Source organism: Lycorma delicatula, chromosome 12 (genome assembly GCF_047948215.1).
Source record: "Lycorma delicatula isolate Av1 chromosome 12, ASM4794821v1, whole genome shotgun sequence".
NCBI lineage: Eukaryota > Metazoa > Arthropoda > Insecta > Hemiptera > Fulgoridae > Lycorma > Lycorma delicatula.
The window spans coordinates 52,341,452-52,355,546 of record NC_134466.1 but is presented as its reverse complement, the minus strand read 5'-3'; positions in this window follow the sequence as shown (position 1 = coordinate 52,355,546).

Genomic DNA, 14,095 nt, shown 5'->3' with positions numbered 1-14,095 from the left:
CTTTTTTGCATTGGAAATTGCAACAGTTATTACTTCAAAGAGTAGTCGTGTTAAATGTCTAGTGAACGAGGAAAACCTATTTACAGTCAAGAGCATCGTCTCGCCTTTAACGTTATTAACTTCATATAGAAAGAAAAAAATGGATTATCGACGCTTTCTTATGAAAGAAACGGAACCTACTTGTAGAATGGTAAACCTAAACTGATCTACTGTGATTGACATCAGGGAAATCAGATACGAAAACAAGGCTAGTCTACTGACATCTAAAGATGCCTACTGACATCTGGAGTTATGTTGCTGCATGACAAAGCACGACCCAATTCTGCTGCATAAACTCTAATCGGACCTTTTAGGTGGGAGAAAATGGATCACCCGTCATACAGCCTGGACCTTGACTGAGTGATTACCACCTATTCTGCTAGCTGAAGCAGTTTCTCACAGCAGTCAGCGGTTTGACACCAATGAAGAAGTGAAAAGAGTTGAAGACTGGTTGTCTTCACAGGCAGCTTATTTCTATGACATGTATATAAACAATTTAGTAAAACGCTGTGATAAATGTTTATACAAGGTAATGTAGAAAAACATCACCATAAAGTACAAAGAGTAAAATAAAAAAAACGTTTTTGACAATATCTTTACTAGTTTTGTTTGTATTAAAAATGAACCTTACTTAAAAAATAGACCTCATATATGTCTGAGCACCCAGAAAAAAATTTATCAGAAAAAATCGAAATTAAATGTTTTTCGGAAGAAAATTTAATAAAAGGAAATTTCTTGAGACAAAAAAGGTAAAACAAAGCAAACAGGAGTTGCTTAAATGTTAACATTAACTTTCATCTTAACTTTTTTTTTATTTCACTCTTTACGCTTTATGCTACTTTTCTACATAGTTACCTTGTTTAAACATTTATCATAGCATCTTACTAAATTGTTTATTTGTTTATGCAGATGTCATAGAAATCAGCCATCTGTGAAGACAACCAGTTTTCATCCGTGTCAAACCGCTGATGCAAGGGTGATGCATTTTGTAATTATATTGTTACTGGTGAAAAAACACAATCCAATTTAGAAATAGTCAAAGTAAATTCCACCAGATAACGCAGTGGGATCATTCAGGAACTTCTTCAACATCAATAAAAGCCAAGAAAACTAAGGTTTTCATTAGTTACATAACAGAGCCATGTTTCATCCCAAACAAAATACTATTAAATATTTTTTTGCTGTCTTACATATATTACTCTGTAGGCCATTTGCTTTTTCACGTCCTTTTCAGAGAACGGTCAAGGAAACCATGCGACAGAAATTTTCTTTTACCCACGGTGTTCACTGACAATATGGGTAAGAAAAATCTTGAAAAGTGAGGGGCGAGTGTTTTATCAACAGTAAATTGTATATCATTGTTAATTTCATTTTTGATTGTTTGCTTCAATTTTTCAGTAACAAAAGAAGGCTATCCAAAATAATTTTCATCATGAATATTTGACCTTTGTTTATGAAAAATGGTACATTACTTTTCCATACTTCATCTATCATCATTCACATTTCTTATTTAGTTATAAAATTCTAAATGATTCATTTAAAAACTATGAATCATTTTTTTAATATCACACTATAGGATTTTTTACTTTTACATGCTTTTGAAACGCTCAGAAAAACACTATAAGTCAATTTTAGTCATAAAACACGGTTCACACTGAGGTAGTACATTTAAGAACTTAACTTGTGAGAAGACACCTGTACGAGTGTTATATGAAAACATTCTTTGCTTTATGCGTAAACCTCATATATGTAACAGTTTATCTTTCTTTTTGCTTATGTTAATTTTTTTTTCAGAACTACAAACCGTATATAGATGATCCTGAAGTTTCTTCGTAGAAAAAAATAAAAATGATACGTAAAACTTTTATATATTATTTTTATATCTACTTATTGTTTTTAATGCATTCCTCTGAAATGATGGAAGAATTAAATACTGTAATTAAAAATAGTGAAAATATTACTTATGTTTTTCTATTTATTGTACTTTAAGTACTTAAAAGAAAATTATTGGCTTAATTACTGTTTATTGAAAATCTTTGTTAAAATGTATGTATTACTTGTTATTAAACTTTTAGTAAGAAAAAAAAATGTGTAATTATTATCCTGTGATATTGCATGTTAAGAATAAGTATTGTTTCTTAAATGTATTTTATATGTACATTGTATCTGCTGCCAGATCTACAGAATCCAGATAAGGCATAAAAGCTTGGCACAAAATTTAAAAGAAGCACTGCATAAAGAATTCATTACTACAAAGATATGTACTGCAGTCATGAATTCTTCTTTCACAGACGCTACTATCCAATATGAATATAATACCCATTAGTATATTTAATTGGTTTCCATAATTTTTATGGATTTTATTTTATGCATACAAGAGTTCCTTTAAGACAGTTTTAAATAAAGCAAATTTTATTGAAGGCTTTGGCTATTTCTAAAACTTGGTATAGCATTTTTGACAATCCATTTCATAAAAAGATTTAGTTTTAAAAATATACCTTTCTTATTTTATGACATTATATTATAACTAAAAATGGTTAAATGTTAGTTGTCAGTTTTTTAAGTTATTTAACCAGACCTAAGTTTTATTATCATGAAATAAATCAGTTCTGTATTTATTATAAATTAATATATGTTACACTGTTTAAGATTTACTTGTATTCATCATCATTATTCTAAATATATTATAAAGATGTTTATTTAAATAAGGTATGTATTAAAAAAAAAACAAAAAAAAAACTAGTAATTGCATCTTTTTCTGTTGCTGAAATCCCACAAGGACTTCTTCTTTTTACCCCACTCGTTTAAAACTATACTGGCCCTAACATCAGCTGTTTATATTTGAAGGGATGTGTGCACTTATCAAAATGCCTCTTCCAGACCAGGCTAACTCACTAAAATGCACCAGCACATTGACATCAGCAGAACGTGTTGAAATGCTTGGCCTAAAACATATTAAAATATGGGTGGCCATTAACAAATAAAGGAATTCCAGCTAATGATTAAACATAACAACAATAAAGCCGCCCAATAACAGTACAATGATGGTTAGAGGTAATAATTTAATCATGGATAGTCTATTCTACGGATAGCTGTACCAGTATTTCTATTTATGACTGTATTATAAACTATTAAACAACAATTATTAGCTATTAAAACAAAGTAGAAAAATCAGACAGGTTTGCTCTTTTAAGAATTAGGTATTCAGTTCAAATTATTGTATCTAAACTCAATCTACAGAAAAAATTTTAAAAAGAAAAGAAAAACAAAAAAGTAATCTCCACACTTCACATATTTATTTACTCATAACCGTTTTACAAAGAGAATAAAAAGAAAGTTAATTAATCTTTATGTTAAAATACTACTTGATATAATTACAACTGTTAATTATAATGATTTAACACATTTGATATTTAAAAAAACTTAATTTCATCTAGACATTATTGTTGTAAGAGAAAGAAATTAATCAGTTCCCTCTTTCATTCCTTTTGCCCAGTCCATAATTACCCACAATATTTCCTTCCTTGTCTTTTCTGAAGCTTGTATTCCAATCTCCAACTATTATTAAATTTTCATCCCCTTTTATGTGTTTAATTGCTTTCTTTGTATAAACACTCTACCATATCATCATCATCATCATCATCATGGTCACTTGTAGGCATATATACGTTAACAATTGTTGTCAGCTTAGGTTTTGATTTTATCCTTCTTACAATGATTGTATCGCTAAGCTTTTTGAAATACTTTACTCTCTTCCCTATCTTGTTCATTACAAAACCGACTCTTGTCTGCCCTTTATTTGATGCTGAGTTAATTATTCTAAAATCATCTGATTGAAAGTTGTTTTCCGCTTCCCAACGAACCTCGCTAATTCTTACTACATCTACATTTAACCTATTTCCCTCTTTAAATTTTCTAACCTACCAACCTTTTTTAGACTTGTAACATTCCACACTCTGACTCGTAGAATGTTATTTTTTAATTTTCTGGTGACTCCTTCCGTAATAGTCGTCACTCGGTGATCCAAACAGGGGACTAGTTTACCTCCGGAATATTTTACCAAGGAAGGTACCTCCATCTTTGTTTCAAGAAAATGCAGAGAGCTACATTTTCTTGGGGAAAAAACAGCTGTAGTTTTCCATTGCTTTCAGCTGCACAGTATCAGAAGATTGAGTGATGTTGATATGGCTATTTAAGTCCTGTCATACACTCTTAACTATTACTGATCCAGCTGCTGCCCTCTTTCAGGAATCATTCTTAGGCTGGAAGTCAACCGACACCTCTCCGATTTGATTGCACCTTCGGTCCAGCTACTCTGAATCACTGAGCATTCAAGCCCCCTCATCATCGGCAAGGTCTCATGATTCATAGAGGGAGTGATTTTAGTTACACATTATTAATATAACCCATAATAATATTACGGGTTTATCGTACTTAGGCAGTCTGTATATTAACTGATTGCTCAGATAACTCAATTTTCAAGTTTTCAGGAATATAAAGATTGATAAAAAATTCATACAGTCGAGATATTCTGGCACTACTTTGGGTCACAGAATTCGATTCCATGTTACGTTTACGGTTGCCATGTGGTTGTCTTATCGTCGCTTATGCTGATGACGCACTGCTACTGATTGAAGGGGATTTGCGTAACGAGGTAGAGTTCCGAGCTGCTCGTGCTTGTGAGACACTCTGACTGTGGAGTCTCCAACAAAAGATGATTTTCAGCCCAGAGAAAACGACAATGATGTTGCTTAAGGGCCGATCGGCTGCTTTCCGACGAATCCGGGTTCGGATGGCTGGTCACCCCGTTCGGATGGGGGATGGGGGTCACCCCGTTACGGCTCAAAAATACCCGGGTGTTATCCTTGATGAAAATTTTCGATTCATCCCGATCGGGGGTTGAATTACTGTACCGTGTGTATCCTTTACGAATGTGTCAGTGAAGCTATTATGCTGTATGCTGTGCCTGTCTGGGCTCACCGCATGGCTTTTAGGTATTGCGCGGACATTTTGCTGCGGGCCCAGCGACTCCTCTTGCTGGCTGTTATAAGCGGTTATAGAACAGTCTCCTGGGAGACAGTCTGTCTTATAGCCGGAGTCAAACTAATAGATATTTTGGCTAATGAGCGTAGGGAACGCTATATTTCCAAGGTAAATAACTTATTGACGTCAGAATGAAAGCAGGAGTTTGAGACCGGGGCCTAGCGTCTTGGCAGGTAAGGTGGGACGAATCCCCCACAGGTCGCTACTCCCATGGTATATTATTTCCTATAGTGTCTGAGTCAATGCCCGGATTGCGGGACTGATGATTCAGTGGACCACATCCTCTACGTCTGTCCTCGATACGAGGTCGAACGTTCACAAGCTGTTAGGGAACTTGAGAGAATACATTCCTTTCTGGATCTTGATATTAACTGGATGATCCGCGATTAGTGTGGTCTATAGATAAATATAACGGTTAGAGCCCAAAAAAAAAACATTATATATCTTTTAGAGTTGGGAATAAAATGTAAGAAAAGTTTTTCAGAAATTATTCATATATAGGTTAAGCTTAACAGAATTTATAAAGTTTTCTCTACATCTAACATCTTTTACTAAATCCTACAATAAGAAAAACATTTTTTCAAAAAGACTTTTCTGCATTTTAGATCCAGGGTCTAATTTATAAAAAAAAATGATAGACATTTCTTGATGACTCTGTGTATGATATATTAGGTTTCGATTGTCCATAATCTTCTTGTACTCTTTTACAAGAGCGTTCACACAGCTCAGATTTCGGGTTGGTATGTGGCTCAATACCGGGAGCCATTCCACATGAGTAGACCTGATAACCCGGGCATTCATTCTCATAGTGTTATTATGTTGACCATCAATTCTACGAACATAAGGGCTGTTAAGCCACACTGGCGCACAATATTCAGCAGCATAGAAGACGAGGTTCAGAGCCGATGATCATTGTTATTAAGGAGGCGAGCTGTTAGTTTGCATGGGATTACACGGAGGACCTTACAAATCATGCCTCCCCCACATTTAAATATATATATTTAATTGTGTAATTATATACACGGATTTCTGAAGACGGATATTTCAAACAGTGAATATTGTTGTTCATATTCATAAAACTTTATTTATATTGCAGCGTATATTTATTTATTTATTTTTTGAAAATTGTGTATTAAGTTTTGAGGTTATATTTATGTATTCTATTTTATGAGTAAAATTGTATGATATAGAAAATAGTATCAGATAAGTTCTTGATTTTCCATAAATAATTTTAAATTCACCAAAAACAAAATTTTTGATTAAATGGACTACCATAAAATAAAACTGTTTGTATCATATTTTTCGTATCACAAGATGCTGGTAACACTGCTGTCCTAGTCAATCGTCATCCGAAGAATTAATAGAACTAAACTAATCAATATATATTTTACGAACTTGTTTTATATGACAACGAATACTTCAATCCTTTTTAAACAGTATAAAATAAATATTATCTAATTTGACGGTTATTTATTCAAACTTTTATTCGTGGTATTTAAAGTCATCAGTCGAAAGTTTGACTCAAATTTGTTTGTGTGTATAAACACAGGAAGTTTTTTTTTAACTTTTTTTGTACACAAATTTTACTCCTCTTCGAACATGTTATGTCTCTATTAAAATAAAAACACCCGATTCAAATAAATTTACTAATTAAAACATAAATAAAGACAAAATGAAAATTGATAAGTATACTCAAAACAGATTATTTTGATCGACTCCAAAAGTTACATCGATAATCTACATACATCTTTAGATGGAACACTGTGATTCAACAAATACTAAAAATAATGTAGCATTATAATAACCTATACAATATTGAATCATATTAGAAAAGACAGCAGGTAAGAAAAGTTTAGTTATTTTGTGTGAAATAATGGGTCCGAGTGATAACCGCCCTGTTGGAAAAAACTAAATTAAACATCAACAACAACAGACAGGTATTCAGAATGATAGTGAGGCGTGAGAAACTCATTTGTTCCTAGCACATTTGTTCAGTAGAAGATTTGAGAATCCATGGTGGTTACTTATTCGTCAACTTATTTCAATGTTTTTACATATATTGTTGACTGCGGTGTATAATTACGAACACACAGTAGTATAACTGATGTGCTGTCACTGTTGACACCGCCGGTAATATACATATGAAATCTATTCTGTCAGATGGTGTTTGGTAGTCATTAAAATTACTTTTACAGAGTGAAGGAAGTGTGTATTATTTACGTGTCGTAACTGTATTAATATAACTAAATATAATGATATAGTAAACCCTATAAGAGATATAATAATTAATCATATTTGCACAGCCAGAAGGTAAGTAATCCTAAGAAGAACGTCCTTCTACTAGCTCATGGAAGACAGCCATATTTTATGTTACTGGCATCTTAACTCTTTAATTATCTTTTTACATCTAAAAATTGTTTGATTCTGTAAAAATAGAATTTTTTTCTTTTATGCAACTGAAATGACGTCCATTAATACTAAACATGCAATAATCCTTGTTTAATTTAGCATCAATGTCTATATACCTAGTGAAAACTTTTCTTTTGCAAAAAATTGTATCATTTTAGGTAATAAAAAACGATTAACTCTACTGTTATTGCCACCTCATGTATATTTTTTTTAGAATTAGTAATTCAGTTATACCATAAAACTCTGTTTTTCATGTGGTGTTAGTTATAAATATAGATTATTTGTATAAAAAGTCATTTCCATACATAACTGACACAAGTCAGTGCTTAAAAACCCGCTTTGATACATAGCAAGTGTTAAATTATCTTTAACAAAATAGTTCCAAGCTCTTGACTTCATCAGATGTTACATTTCAGCAATATTTCATTTAACATGCTTATTTTAAGTCACCACACTATTGTATTAGAATATTATTATTACTTAATATTTTTTTTGCAGAGTATGGATTCACAAACTAGCGATTTAGTTTTGGACGAAAATCCATTATCCTTGCCCATTAAAATAGAAAACGTGCATGAATCAGGGCAAGAAGAATATTTGTTTGTATATCTTACCAAGACAGATGATGGTCTGACAATCTTTAAACAAGTAAGCTATTTTCTTCTTTATCTTGGTTTAAGTTAAAAACATAAAACTTAGTTATTGTAAGAATTTTCAATTTTTCTATTCTTTATATAAATATAAAGATATTTTTATTTACTGTTTATAGCCCACATATCATCATTTTTCATTCATGTCTGACTTGAGATATTTTGATATATAGTGTAACAAACATTTATTAGTGGAGTATAAATAAACAGCTTTAACAGAGTGCATGTAACATTTTGTGGTAGATAAAAATTTTGTACAACAATATGTAACAAATAAAATACAATGAGCTGATACCTCATGCCTTAAACAAAGGTGACTAACATATTCATTTTATATCCACATTTATCATTGTTTGTATATGTTTTAAAAGAGTACAAACCTATCCTTGCCTTTTTGAAGCATGTTCAGTTATGAGAAACTTTGTTATAGGTATCGTTAATCCTTATTCTACTGCAGTTATTGCAGTTTTGTGCTATACTGCAATTTTGTTTCCAACCACGGTTGATGTGTTTCTTTATATTTCCACCAGCAACCTGTTTCTTTTACCAAACAATTCTGATTGTGCTTAAGCGCATTTTTCTATTGATCTATTAATTTAATGCCAATGCCTCCAATATTTCCCTTTTCTTGCACTATCATGTGTGATTATATACTGCAAATTCCAGTTGAATATTATTGTAGATGTACTCACACGAATGAGTTATTTCTATGAAAATCAATTTATTTTATCATTGTAAGAAAAATAGATATATTTTTAATAGATGTTAATTATATAAAGATAATAAATTATTATTATTATTATTACTTTATATTTTGCTGCAGAGTATGGATGCACAAACTGATAGTTCATTTTTTGATGATCCATTATCTTCCAGTATTAAAAAAGAAATCAAGCATGAAACAGAGCGAACAGAACATTTGATTGCTCCTGTTGCTATGACAGATGATAAACTTTCAACATCTAGACAAGTAAGATATTTTCGTTTACGTTTTATGGTTTACCTAATATTTAGCATTCTTATTTAACACTAGATATTTTGATTAAAAACTTAAAAAAGTGATAACAAACTGTATGTGAAATGATAAAACAGTATGTGTAGGATTGTACGATTTGACAAGGTTTCTTGTTTCTTTCTACATATTGCCAAAATATACTGTTCCTCATCACACAACAAACCTACTGAAATGCACCTGATGTATTCTTGCAAGTAAATTTATAATCTCTTCACAGAAACCAGTTTTATAAATAACATTGTTGTCTTCAGAGAAACTACTTCATTGTGTCTCTTATGGTACTGTAAATGTGGCACAGCCAGAACAAACTGTTTGTTTACCTACCAACTGACAGCATGTTGCGTTATTGCTGTTGAAACATCCATCAAACATAGAAATGAATAAACATAAGAAATATTGTACTTCTTCATACCATTCCTATTGGTCTTTGATAACAGCCATGAGGCTACTCTTCCAGGATCTATACTTCATGTATAGTTTTTAGTGTGGTATTTATGAGTTTTTTGAGGGTTCCTTGGGATTTTTAATGTGGTTTTATGCCATTTCTCTAGGGATTTTCAGTACTCATTGATTAGAATCTTTTTTTCATGTGTATTAAATTATAATCTGTAATTATAATAAAATGATTATTCAATAGAAATATGACTATTGGATGATATAAATATGAAAATTAGTAGAATATATTGAAATGCTACTATATTTTAGCAAAGTATCAGCTTTCTCAAAACAAGGTTAATTTCTTAGAGTTTCTTTTCACAGAGAATTGAATTCATATTTAAATGGTAGTATAAATTAAATTTGTGCTTAAATAGTTGGCAGCTCAAAAACATCCACTAGAAACTGTTGAAACCATTCCCAGTATTGAATTCTCTTTGCACAGTCTCTGGCCAATAACGTTTGAATCGCTTTATATGGGACAAGACTGAGCTTATTACAAATTGCCTTGTTGCAGCTGTTTTTCTGTTAAGCTAACTTTATGTTAAGCACGGATTTGTTAAGACTACATCACATAGTAGTCGATACGTCTTCATCGAGTACTTATGGTCTACCATTTCACTCATATTTCTTTACTGATCCAATCTCCCCAAAGTTTTCGATTAGTGTTCTTACGCCATATCGATTAGGAACCAGTGTACCTGGAAATCTAATAAAATACTAATCTTTCACTGTCTGTATATACTCATTATGCTTATGAAGATGTATTAAATGAGAAATATTCACTGTTCAGTGTGCACATGGAAAGACAGCCTCAATCATTTAAATACAATGAACAAACAGTGACAAGAAAGAGTCGTATCTTCTTTAGTTGACACATATTCTTGTCACAACATCCTGATTGGGTCATGGAAGCTAACTGCATTCAATACAGAATTACAAACCTTTGTAGAAACATTATTCATATTAACACAGAATAAAATCCCTCAACCTATAATCATTTTTATGTAGGTGTGTAGATACTTTTCGAATACACTGGATTATGAACTTCCTGTTAGAGCTCGCGCTTTAGAATGGTATATTTTCAAGTTAGATGGTAGCAATGAATTTAATCTAAAGAATGTGATAACTTCTGAATATTTTGTCTACAAAGATGCTAATCATGTTACTCAAAATTTTGTCACTAAAATAGCTGTGAAAAAATGCGTGAGTGCTTTGTGTGAGTTGTAAGGGTGAAAAAATTTCTCTCTCCTTCTTTAAAATGCAATCAACGTAGTGATTGATTTGCCTTCTTAACCAATTTTAGAGATCTTAGCAATGAAATTTATATAATTTATTTATAAAGAGATCCTTTCATCATTACTCGAAATTTGATCAATATTGACTGTTGAAGAAAAATAAGTAACTTCATAATCTACTAATTTTTTCTAAATGATGTGGTATTGAATTTGGATCTCAGGTGTTAAATTACATGCTAAGATGCTATTGTATTGTTTTATCACATTGTCTGGCCAAAATTGTGCAAGAGTTTTTCCCAAACCTTGACACAATGAACTGTAGCTTTGATACTACAACAAATCCACAATTAACTCGAAGTGATGTTCACTTTTTTTTTGTCTTTAGTCACTTGACTGGTCTGATGTAGCTCTCCAAGTTTCCCTTTGTAGTGCTAGTCGTTTCATTTCAGTATACCCCCTACATCCTACATCCCTAACAATTTGTTTTACATATTCCAAATGTTGTCTGCCTACACAATTTTTTCCTTCTACCTGTACGTCCAATATTAAAGCGACTATTCCAGGTTGTCTTAATATGAGGCCTATAAGTCTGTCTCTTCTTTTAGCTATATTTTTCCAAATTCTTCTTTCTTCATCTATTTGCCGCAACACCTCTTCATTTGTCACTTTATCCACCCATTTGATTTTTAACATTCTCCTCTAGCACCCCATTTCAAAAGCTTCTAATCTTTTTTCTCAGATACTCTGATCATCAAACTTTCACTTCCATATAAAGCAACACTCCAAATGTATACTATAAAAAATCTTTTCCTGTAATTTATATCAATTTTTATTGTAAACAAATTATATTTCTGACTGAAGGCACGTTTCGCCTGTGCTATTCGGCATTTTATGTCGCTCCTGCTTTGTCAATCTTTGTAATTCTACTTTCCAAATAACAAAATTATTCTACCTCCGTAATCTTTTCTCCTCCTATTTTCACATTCAGTGGTCCATCTTAGTTTTTTCTACTACATTTCATTTCTTTCGTTTTGTTCTTGTTTATTTTCTTGTGGTAGTTCTTGCATAGGACTTCATCCGTGCCGTTCATTGTTTCTTCTAAATCCTTTTTATTCTGAGGTAGAATTACTATATCATCAACAAATCATAGCATCTTTATATTTTCACCTTGTACTGTTACTCCGGATCTAAATTGTTCTTTAACATCATTAATTGCTAGTTTTATGTAAAGATTAAAAAGTAACGGGGATAGGGAACATCCTTGTCTGACTCCCTTTCTTATTAAAGCTTATTTCTTATGTTCTTCCATTATCATTGTTGCTGTTTGGTTCCTGTAAATGTTAGCAGTCATTCTTCTATCTGTATTTGAACCCTAATTTTTTAAATTGCGGAACATTTTATTCCAGTCTACATTATCGAATGGCTTTTCTAGGTCTATAAATTCCAAGTATGTTGGTTTATTTTTCTTTAATCTTCTTCTACTAGTAATCTGAAGCCTAAAATTACGTCACTTGTCCCTATACTTTTCCTGAAACCAACTGGTCTTCTAACACTTCTTCCACTCTCCTCTCAATTCTTCTACTATTTCTTTAATCTTCTTCTACTAGTAATCTGAAGCCTAAAATTACGTCACTTGTCCCTATACTTTTCCTGAAACCAACTGGTCTTCTAACACTTCTTCCACTCTCCTCTCAATTCTTCTATACAGAATTCTTGTTAAGATTTTTGGTGCATAACCAGTTAAGCTAATTGTTCTGTATTCTTCACATTTATCTGCTCCTGGTTTCTTTGGTATCATGACTATAACACCTTTTTTGAAGTCTGACAGAACTTCCCCTTTTGCATAAATATTACACACCAGTTTGTATAATCTATCAATCACTTCCTCACCTGCACTGCGCAGTAATTCTACAGGTAAATAGCCTATTCCAGTAGCCTTTGTGCCATTCAAATCTTTTAATGCTTTCTTAAATTCAAATCTCAGTATTGTTTCTCCCCTTTCATCCTCTTCTTCTTTCATCCTAAAATTGCTTCCCTTGTCCATATACTTTTCCTGAAACCAAATTGGTCTTCTCCTAACACTTCTTCCACTCTCCTCTCAATTCTTCTGTATAGAATTCTAATTAAGATTTTTGATGCATGACTAATCGTTCTGTATTCTTCACATTTATCTGCCCCTGCTTTCTTTGGTATCATGACTATAACACTTTTTTTGAAGTCTGACGGAAATTCCCCTTTTGCATAAATATTACACACCAGTTTGTATAATCTATCAATCACTTCCTCACCTGCACTGCGCAGTAATTCTACAGGTAAATAGCCTATTCCAGTAGCCTTTGTGCCATTCAAATCTTTTAATGCTTTCTTAAATTCAAATCTCAGTATTGTTTCTCCCCTTTCATCCTCTTCTTCTTTCATCCTAAAATTGCTTCCCTTGTCCCTATACTTTTCCTGAAACCAAATTGGTCTTCTCCTAACACTTCTTCCACTCTCCTCTCAATTCTTCTGTATAGAATTCTAATTAAGATTTTTGATGCATGACTAATCGTTCTGTATTCTTCACATTTATCTGCCCCTGCTTTCTTTGGTATCATGACTATAACACTTTTTTTGAAGTCTGACGGAAATTCCCCTTTTTCATAAATATTACACACCAGTTTGTATAATCCATAACACCATTTTCCGCTGTATAACCCTTCGATATATTCCACCCACCTATCGACTTTACCTTTCGTATTATAAATCTGTGTACCATCTTTGTTTAACACATTATTGGATTTTAATTTATGTACCCCAAAATTTTCCTTAACTTTCCTGTATGCTCCATCTATTTTACCATGTTCGTTTCTCTTTCCACTTCTGAACACGTTTGTTTAATCCACTCTTCTTTCGCTAGTTTGCACTTACTGTTTGTTGTATTTCTTAATTGTCGATAGTTCCTTTTACTTTCTTCATCACTAGCATTCTTATATTTCTACGTTCATCCATCAGCTGCAATATATAGTCTAAAACCCAAGGATTTTTACCAGTTCTCTTTTTCCACCTAAGTTCAGCTTCTGCTGATTTAAGAATTTCCTATTCAAGTTTACCCATTATTCTACATTTCCTGCCTTATATTTTTTACTGAGACCTCTTGCGATGTCCTTTTCAAAAATTCTTTACCTCCTCTTCCTCAACCTTCTCTAAATTCCACCGATTCATCTGACACCTTTTCTTCAGGCTTTTAAACCCCAATCTACATTTCATTATCACTAAATTATGGTCGT